This window comes from Pinus tabuliformis, chromosome 3_2 (assembly GCF_031772625.1).
Source record: "Pinus tabuliformis cultivar Carrire ecotype Pingquan chromosome 3_2, CPIR1, whole genome shotgun sequence".
Taxonomy (NCBI): Eukaryota; Viridiplantae; Streptophyta; class Pinopsida; order Pinales; family Pinaceae; genus Pinus; species Pinus tabuliformis.
In genome coordinates, this window is record NC_142302.1 from 363,725,039 (window position 1) to 363,736,106 (window position 11,068).

The 11,068-nt window shown below is 34.2% G+C and overlaps 1 pseudogene; it reads right to left on the minus strand.

Annotated features, from left to right (window-relative positions):
- LOC149180951 (CMP-sialic acid transporter 2 pseudogene) overlaps nucleotides 1-4,026 on the minus strand; it is a 55,201-nt pseudogene extending 51,175 nt beyond the window's left edge.
- Between the last annotated feature and the right edge of the window lie 7,042 nt (nucleotides 4,027-11,068).

Genomic DNA, 11,068 nt, shown 5'->3' on the forward strand with positions numbered 1-11,068 from the left:
TCCAATCACCTCCTATGGGCAAGAAGATGATGATATTATCCTTTCTTCCTATTTTTGGGCTTCTTGATACAACATATTATATGACCTCTAATAAATCTAGCTCCTTCTTATTTCATCTTGGGAAAATAAATCTACCTCTACAATTTAGCCACAATCTTCCCAACAACTTTGGGTACATGCTCCTCCTTTATCTATTGTACATTTTCTCACTTTAGTACACACAACTTCCCCTTCTTAGATATGGCTATAAACTTTGTTGTTATTGAATTGAGGCTTCTGTGATCCATAATAGTTGTAATAAGAACTTCGGCGTAAATCACATGTAGAAAGACCTTTGTCGACGCGTTTCGAACCAACCAGTGTGGTTCATCGTCAGGACAAGTTGAAGAAACAGATCCAGCTTTACGTGATAAATAGTCTGAGCAGAGCCTCCAACAGCTATCCAACGGCTAATTTTGACTTAGGGACCAGAGTCAAAAAGTCAAAGTTATATTCAGTGACCATACCTTTAAAATGTGTATAAAAAATTATTATAAATAAATTAATTTTTATAGGTGCTTGCGTTAATAGTTTAAAAAAGTTATTATTTAATAATTAAAATAATAAGTTATTAGAAATATTCAGTTATAGGAAGGCCTTTCATTTAATAACAATATATATAGGGTATTATTGAGAAAATATTTAGTTAGAATATATATATATATATAAAAGTTAATTAATTAATTAAAAATAAAGAATAAAAATACAAAAAAAAAGAATAAAAATAATAAAAAATAAAAAATAAAACAAAAATAAAAATAAAAATAATAATAAAATAAGTAAATGAATAAATAATAAAATAAAATAAATAAAAATATAATTAAGAATGTAGCTGGTAAAGGTAAAAGTTAGTTGTAAAAAAAAATTAAATATATAAATAAATAAATATAATTAGGAACCTAGCTAGTAAAGGTAAAAGTTGGTTGAAAAAATAAATAAATAAAGATAAGAATGAATGGGTAAAAAAAATAAAATAAATAAATAAATAGAAAGAACGACACCAAGAAATAAAAACCACAGAGCAAGAAGGAAAAAACCTAGGAGGAAGGAAGGTTCCAAGGGAAACAATGGAAGCAAGAAAAGGATAAAAAGGGGGGGGGGGGAGGAGAAATACTAAGATGAAAGGGCCGGGATCCAACAGCTACTGATCTTCCAGCCGTCATCTCTATTGAGATTGTTAGGCCTTCTTTCAATCTCAATAGCTTCCCTGAATTTACGATGATGGAACTAGGCAATTTTGGAAACAACCTTGGCCTCCTCTATACAAACCTGATGCTTTGTCTTTTCCACATGCTCTGCTAACGCTGAAGACTTGGTTCTCCCATGTCTTAGGTCAGCTGCATGTTCGCTGATCCTTTGATGGATGGAGCGCCCTGTTTCCCCGATATAGGGGGTCCCACAAGAACAAGGGATCAAGTAGACACCCTTCATGTCCTTAGGGTCAACGGGATCTTTCACCGATCGGAGGGATTTGTGAATGGTGTTGAGGGGCCTAAAGGTTGAGGGAATATCATACCTCTTAAGGATCCGAGCAATTTTGTCTGTGGTACCTTGAACATAGGGAAGATGGACACCTAGTCGGTGCTCTTTTGGTTCTTTATTAATTAACGCATTTTTAGAGGCTTTAAGGGAAGCCTTCTGTCCTAGGCGCCTACTATAGCCATTCTCCACAAAGACATTAAGGAGATGGGATCTCTCCTTATCAGGGCACGAGTAGCGAGAGTGTTAAGAACACCTATCTTTTGAGCAGGGAAATGATGGTAACTAAGACGAATAGGCCTTATTGGGGGGGGGGGGAGGGTTTCTAGGGTTTCTTTTCCATGAGGCCATATTATAAGTGTGTCATCCACATATCTTTTCCACAATTTAGGTTTCAGTGGTGAGGTCATGAGGGCTTTGTTTGCAAATTCTTCCATGAATAAATTGGCAATAATAGGAGAGGTCATTAAGGATTGGTTTTACATGTGATGGCTTTCATTCATCTTCTGCACACATGTCATCCATCTTATTTTCAAGGAAATGTACATACTCTATCTTTTGTGCTTGGTATTGAATACTCTTGAGTTTTTATATAATTCTATCATATTTAATTTCGCATTTTCAAGATGGATTGGAACTTCAATTTTTTTCTATTCATGTTCTTAAATATTTTCTTCCTTCTTTTTGAAATTAGACGATAATACTTTCCATCAATAAATTTCATATTCCTTGTTTGTTAAGTTATAAGTTTCTCAAAATCCAACTTTAAAATTATTTAATCGTGTGAAAAAAAGTCAACTTGATAATACCTATTAAATATTATAATATTTCTCACCCATATGATGCATTCCCATCTTTAAGCTAAGATATTAAAAATAATGAATAGAATTTGTTAGCACTTCATAATTCCTTCATGTTGAGGAGAGGAACCCAAAGGTAACCACAAACCACTTTGAAACTGGAATCTAGCCCTTCTAGCTTCAGAGAGGGATATCTCTATATAAATATTCAGTCTTAGGTCTTATATTAGGTATTGAGATCAAAGGGAAAATAATATTTAACAATTTGATAGTAGCGAAGAGGGAAAATACATTGGGCATGGAGTCATGTTAAGCTGATTGAGTTTCCAATGAGAGGATGAAAAGATGAAGAATATTTTGATAGGGGAAAGGTAGGAAATACTTTTGGTGTTTTTAATCAAATTTGTTGTATAGGGGTGAACATAAGAATTTTGGAATAATGGCATCTAAAACATATGGCTGAGAATGAATTCTAAATGTGATAATGGAAGGAAAACATTAAATGTTTAGTAAGCTATGACGGAGCACTTTAGCAGTGAATTTTGAAATAAATCGTTTCTAAATTAAACATGAAGACATAACATTCATGCATGCTGATAAAAATAGAGAGAAATTACAACACAATAGAGCACATCACCATTAAAGACTCACACATGAATCTCTATAAAGTAGACCTCGATCTTATTCATTTGTTGATTCCTTTTTTTTAAATGAAAAGTACAACGCACAGTGCTTCCTTAATCTAACCCTCACCAACCATTTATTAATAAAAAATACATTATATATACATAAAAAACAATTCATTCCTTCCTTCAGGAACCAAATTCCCCAAAAATATTTATGTTTTCTTCCTATTGCAACGACTATAGAACTACTCTCTAAAAACTAGGAAACTATTTTGACTGGGGATTCATTGAATACAATGCCTAAAATGAGTTTGGAAGCCCTTAAACACCTTAGAACATTTACTATGACCATAAAAATCAATTACATGAAATTTAGACCCAAATTTTACAGTCAAAGTGTTGACTGTGTGGAAGCGTAGTGAGGACGGTGCGTTACTTCATTCTTCAATAGAAACACAATAACGAAAGCACAACAAGTTGATGATTTGACTACTTATGATCACATTTTCAACTTCTTACTGAGTCATACAAATAAAAAATAATATATACATAATCAAATTCCCCTGGAAAAGACTCTTTATATTGTAGACCTTCCATCCTTCAAAAACACCAGCTATAGTAAAAGTGCAGTGCATGTCTAAAAGCATAGAGAAATTATCTTTATGATATGAAACAATATCCTCTCGTGTGGTATCTAGAACTTCAGTTGGAATTTTAGGTGTTTTTTCTATCAGAAATTTCTTTGTAGAAACTCTCGTGAGTGGATTCTTGGGAACTTCCACTACCTCAGGAGAGAAATGAAGCTTCTTACCCTTTTTCTTGTTTGATGGGTCAACTGAAGTTGATGTCCTTTTTACCAAGCTCTCAATTAGTTATTGTCCTTCCCTTGCCATAGATGAGGGTTTATCCTTTTTACTCCAAGTGTTAATCGGAAAATCAAGTGTCAAATTGGATGAATCTATGAATGCTTCCCATGATTGATTCCTCTTCCTTAGTTCTTCCACCACTAATAATTTAGTGAGAGTGAAATGAAAGAGACTAGGCTCTACTTGACTTTGCTTACCTTGAACCTTGTCTGCCATCTTACTAATGCTCCTGAACAAATAGAAATGTAGATTCAAAAGGGTTTTTCCTGTGAAATGAATAAATAGCGTAAAATGATACTGACAAATTCTTCTAAATATGCCTTCACAAGTGAAATATCTTTGGATGACCTTAAGAAGTTTGTTGTAGGGTTCTAGTAGATATTCTCTTTGGACAATAACTCCATATTCCTTGTCTTTGTATTTTGACATTAGGAAATCCTTGTAGTTGGCTATGTCTTGAGGCATGCCATTGAACCATTGTTCTCCTTGTAGAGAAATCTTTATAGTATCTGAAATGGTGACATCTCACACTAGAAAACTCAACTCTCCAATCTTAACACCTACCTCGATGAATTTCAAAGAAAAATCCTTGGTCAATTGAACATTATAACCCTATATCTTCTCACAAAACCTGATGCAACTACTATGTTCAAATGCAACCCTAATGTTTGGGTCTGAGTTTATCAAGGCAAGGCTTGAGGCTCAAAACTTCCTATATCTCCTCCTTTTTGTTTCTTTCTATCTGGAGTTGTCATGACTCCCAAAAAAACATGAATTCTATGGGTTTTCAATGTAATTTTAGTGTTTGACAACTGAGGGAAACAATAATGTAGCAGCTATGAAATTAGGGCTTTAGATGAGGGTTTTATGTCAAAATTTAAATGAAAATCCCTATATTGACAAATTCAAACAAAAAAACTCATTTCTTAGACCCAAAGAAACAACTTGTTGTTTTTTGCCTACAGTGGAAATTTAAAAACACAACTGCAATGAGAAAGCATAACACATAAGGGGAAAAAGTTTCTTGATAATCAATGGAAATATCAACAAGATGTGAGACTCTACACCACTTATATGGAATTGTCAGGCTTCATAATATGGGTGGTAGACGAAATGTAGAATGTTTGAAGTAGGTAGAAACATAAACATAACGACTGAATAAAAGCGTAGCGTATTCTCCAGGCATAGTAAGGAAAACACAAAGAGCTATGAATTTGAGGTTTGCAAGGTCATGTGAGCATTTTCCTCAATAGGTGCAAGATGAATCATTCTGGAAAATGAGGATTTGAACTGGAAGTGGTGATAACCTCTTGACTTGAAGAAGCGCAACGATTGTGTGAAAGTGTAACACCTCCTTTGCAGACTTATCACAACGCACTCCAAGAAATGCCCATAATTCTTTGGATGGAATAAGAATTGGATCTCCTATTTCTTGGATGCTAAAATAAATTTTTAAACTTCCAAGATGAGCCAAACCCGCTTTCAAGAATAATGATTTTAATTTGAATCTATAATCATGAAAACACAACAACTGAAAAGAAGCGTAACAAGTCTCAAAACCATTGTACTGGAGGTGATTTCATAGCACCAGCTGGATTTGAAAACCTAATTTACTGAACTAACCAACTAATTTATCCTAACGATGAGAAGACTTGACTTACTATGACCTAACTCACGATTTTGTATGAGACATCAACCCTAGACTCACTTAACTAAATCTTTAGGGAATCAATGACTATCATGGCATTATCACTCACACACTCTAACGTACTAACATCAATAATGAAATTTTACATTCTTTACAAAGGCCAATAGCTTCATCTCTAAGATATCATAGCGAAACCTTTACACATTTACCAAATCAATTGAAAAGACTAAACTTGCTTTTTACTACTATAATATAGGACACTAACATATTCTATTTTAAAATGTAAAAGAAACATTATTGAGATACATTCCAATCAATTATATCTCCATATTTTGCCATAATATATAGCTATCCAAAATTATTTTTTCATGTAATGGTGTGCCCACCCCCCTCCTCTCTCTCTCTCTCTATCTCTCGATATATAAATATAAATATATATATATATATATATATCATATTATGAAATTAAATTTCTCTATTTAGGGTCAATTGTTTTTAATTATAAAAAGTTAATAATGTATCAATAAATATTATAATTATATAATAAATATAAAATATCATAATAATACATGTCTATTTAACTATAGTTCAAATACTATAAGCAATATTATGTTATATTGAAAGTTGTAATCTTATTATTATTATTATTATTATTATTATTTATGAATCTTAATGAAAATAATCTATGATGAACGGAAAATGACAAAAGACAAAAAAAATGTTTAATAAGGATATGTGAGTGATGGCCTTCGATATTGCACCAACCATGTTGTAACTCAAAGAGTCTTAGATGTAATTATGAACATGAGGTTTGTACAAACTTAAGAGGAGTCAACACTATATTTCCAACATGAACTATCTCTTTCCTCTTTTGAGTCTTATACAGGTGAGAGATGTTAGAGTGTAGGCTAGAAGAACAAAAGTCCTGCCAAGTCACTAGCATATTTGTGCTACAGGGAAGTGAAATTATAGAAGTAACCTCGAGAAATGAAATTTCACACACCTATGCTACTTGAAATAAATGGAAATCAAACTTTTATTGGAAATTAAAGACTTGGAAAGTAATACTAAAACGTATGTTGTAGAAGCTAAAAACAACACTTGGAAAGCATACAATAAAATCATCTAAAGGAAACTTCATGAGATATCTATTTTTCTAAATTACATACTCAACATCCCAAGAATGTTCTATCACATTAAGGAAACTAATCCAAGAGTTTATTATTGAATTGGGTGAAGAAAACATATTTTTTGTAGACTACTCTATGATTCATCATTTTGCTACAAGAAAAGACCAACAAGACGACTGGAATGAAAATTTAAGATAAGAGGGTTAGGAATGATGAGAAATGAAGTTATTCAATTATTAAAATCACAGGGCAATTAATTCTAATCTTTTTAATTACAAAACCAATCTCTATTTACTCTTTGTACTCGTAATATTTATTGGATAGTAAAACAAAAAAAATGCAAAAATTGTAACAAAAAAAGAAATGAAATGGGAAAAGAGTTAAAGATGCAATGATAAGTAACATAATTGATATAAGAGGATGAAACATTATAAAAATTGCTTTCAAATAAGTTTAGCTCATAAAACTATCTACCTAACCAAGCATAAATCTATCAAAGTGTAATTTCCAGAAATGTTGATTCAAAAGCTAAACAACGAAAATGCAAAGCATTGAAATAATAGAAATATAAATTCAAGAGGGCTCTGAGGATCATACGGTGGGCCCAACCCAATGGTGATTAGTGTCCTTGAAGAAGAACCAAGCTAAAACTAAAATGAGGAATTACTTCCATTAAATAAAAATATGTATTACATTCGAAATTAAAATGCTGGAAAACTTGCCTAGAAATATTGAAAAACCTAATATATTCCTTCTCTACTAATTCAAGAGCCAATTCAAATATCTTATTTATATATCAAGTGAGATAGAAACATCCTTTAGAGGAGGGATACAGTCCCCCCTACAAATTGTAAAAGGAAGGGATATTTCCTCGGATTTAACTCGCAACAATAGGAAGATCCATTAAATGCTCCGAGCTAGTCTAGTTTGAGTATTCTAGATGCAAGGAGAAAGAGCAAGTCCCTAGTGTTGTAGCTAAAATCGAACCCCCCTGTTTTATTTTTGAATTTTTTTAATACTTTCATTTTTCTCATTGAATTCCTTCCAAAATGAATTGGATATATATCACTTCCACGAATTCTATGTGAAAACATTCACAATCTTAACAAATTTCACGCATTGACTTCATTCTCATGTTTTCATTTGAATATTCAAGTGTGCGTATATAAACTAATTTTCTTTGAAATAAATAAAATTATCATAAATTCATAGGACACGTGACCTTCATCGCACATATTGAACGACATTAATTCATTCCATCCAATGATTCTAATGTAATAAACAACGTAAACTTTGAAACGGGAACTATAAACTCAAAACAAGAACTCTAGCCAAAAAACCACAAGAAAACATACAAAAAATAGCCTAAAATCGAAAAATGTTGACGTTGGAATACTTAAAAGCTAGAAACACATAAAAAACAACCTAAAAACAAAAAATGTTGATGCCAGAATACTGAAATGTTGGAAAACCTTACAATTTTGACAATTTTTCAATCATGACATTATGGAAAAAATTTATGACTAAAAAAACTTTAAAAATGAACACCTAAATGAAAGAGTCATTATACCAAGAGTAGTTTCTTTTTTAAATGCTAAAAATATGATGAATTTAAAATCTTAGCCTAAGGCAACTTAACACACTGCAAAAAAATTTAAAGGTCAACCATCAAATTGACATAGTGTAGGAAAAATCGACTCACTGTAATGAAAACTTAAATATCAACCATGAAATTGACACATTGTGAGGGCATACTTGATCCTTTATAACAAAAACCTTAAAAAATACAATAAAATTAACATAGAATAAGATTGGGTTGCTAGTCGAGTGATCTGGAATTTATCCAGGACAAAGAATTAAAGGTATTATAGACTCATGTTTATGGATGTGCCTATGTTACTTTATGCAACGGATTGATAAGATTGTGAAATACATAGACATTGAAGCAGTTAGAGAAAACACAACAGGAAAACATGTAAATACAACAAGTTTAATAAGGAGTTCACCCAATGCTCCTAGGCTACGTCTCTTGGTCCAGCCTTCAGCAGTGGCCTCTCTATTATGTTTTCTAAGTAGAGTTTTTACAACAGCGAGCTCAATTTGAGTCTCACTTAATAGATATAAATCAGTAAGACTAGAGTACACAGACTCTCCTTACTGAAACTTGACCGCTGATGGTCACAGTAGTATGAGCGCAAAATGAGACTCATACATGACAGGCCTATGTTGAGGATTTCGCTTGAACCTCTCAAGCCTTCTCTGGAGTGCACAGACTCTCTGAATCTCTCTGGCTCGGTCTAGCTCGATGCTGCCTTCAGGTCAACTCGACTTCCTCTCTCTATTCTCTACTCTTAGCTTTCTTACTCACTTTTCTCACTACTTTCTAGCTGCTTACTTTGTTTCTATCAGTTTGTGGTTTTAAAGCCAATATGCTTCTGACTGTTCGTCTCTGCTTCCCAGCATTCTGGTTCTTCTACATCTGTCCGTTTGAGTTCCCCTGTTCCACGTCATCATTACTATGTAACGCTTCACAGGGAGGTGGCCACCTGTTTCAAAACGAACTGAGTGTCAGTTCTCTTGGAAATGTTTGAACTACTGTAATTTCTGTTTAACTCCCAGATTGCCCGCAAACATGATTCCTGTGCAAACTCATCGTTCATGCCGGACTTCAAGCCTTTATACAACTCAGCCTGTTCACCTTGTTGAATCTGGCCATTCATCGGATTGCATGTCTACCGTCAATCTGGAGCCTCCAGATCCTACAGTCTCCATCCATATCGAGTGGGTAAGTTGCATGATGTTTACCATCTAATGTGAGCAGTTTTCTCTCTCTTCCGCCGGACGCATGGCACCCAGTGTGTGGCATCGAGCGAGCCTCGGTTTAAACTACTTACTGCTCGAAGCCCTTCTGATATCTTGCCAATTTTTATGTGGGACCCAACTATGACGGAATCGGTGAATTCTGTACGGTTTTTGACCTTTCGGGTCTAGGTTGTTCGGGGATTTTTCTTCTCTGAGGGGTTTTCCCAGTGATATGCGGTTGACTTTTCGCTAATCACATATCAGAAACCTCCCTTGTTTCTCAAAATGGCTTCCAGTTTTGTTGTTTTGTGGCAGCGTGCGTTACCTTGGGCCAACGGTCGGCGCACTTGACCGAGGGTCTTCGTTGCTTGGCGTTTCTCACAAATTACAACTGTTTCAGAATATTTATGATAAGCTCGACCTTTGTAAGAATTTGAAACTTTGGCATGAATGTTACAGAGTTATGAAAACTTACAGAGTTCTTTAGGATCCAATTCAGATCACGACCTTCCCACTGAAAAATATTTTGGACCACCAAAAGTTGGTTTTTAAGCATCAATCAAGTGAGGGTACAAATTCCTCTCTTTCCCAATTTCTATCCATTTCACACTGCTTCGTTTTGAACCTTTGAGTCCAATCCTCAGGTACTCAACATCCCCCCTGTGCGTAGTTCTCACTTTCCTGTCCGAAATTTTATCTTCCTGCAACTCATTGAGATATTTAGGTAACAGATCATTAATAGAAGGAAATTGACTATGCTCTTCAGGATCTTCAATCAATGAAGGCTCAAATAGTCTCAAGCTGTCTACATTAACAACTAAGTAGATGTGCATGTAAGCTGGTAAATGAAGGAAAAAAGCATTCTCACCAATTTTCTCAAGTATCTTGAAAGGTCCATACCTTATTGGCTTCAGCTTTTTACCTTCACCTTGCATTCTGTCTTTACTGATATACAGCCAGACTTAATCACCAACTTTGAAACTATGCTCTGTCCGATGCTTATCATGCCTTGCCTTGTACTTGGCTTGGCTCTTTTCTAGCTGTTCCTGTACTGCCTGGTGAATCTCTTGGATTTGTTTGATGAACTTGGTTGCCTTGTCCACATCACTATGTCCATCAACCACTATGTCTTTACCAAAGACAAAATCCAAGGGAGACCTTGGTGTGAAACCAAAACAGGTCTCAAAAGGAGATCTTTGTGTATAAGAATGTTTAGCTCAGTTGTAAGCATGTTGTACATAACATAATTGTTCATCCCAAAGCTTGGGATGCTTGCTGCAATAGCCTTTGAGAAACTGGATCACTATCCTATTGACCACTTCTGTTTGGCCATCTGTTTGCGGATGAAAAGCTGTGCTCTTCTTCAGTCTGGTGTCCATCAATTCCCACAAACTTGACCAAAATTTCCCAACAAATTGGGTATCTCGATCAAATATAATGGAAGTGGGTAATCCAAAATGAACCCATACATGCTGAAAGAACAACTTTGCAGTTTGTTCAGTTGTAATTTGTTTGTTACAAGGTATTAAAATACACATTTTGCTGAACCTATCCACAACAACATATAAATAGTCATGACCTTTTCTATATTTAGGCAGTCCCCCAATGAAGTCCATAGAAACACTTTCCCAAGGATGAGAGGGAACTGGTAGTGGAGTGTAAAAGCCTAGTTTTCTAT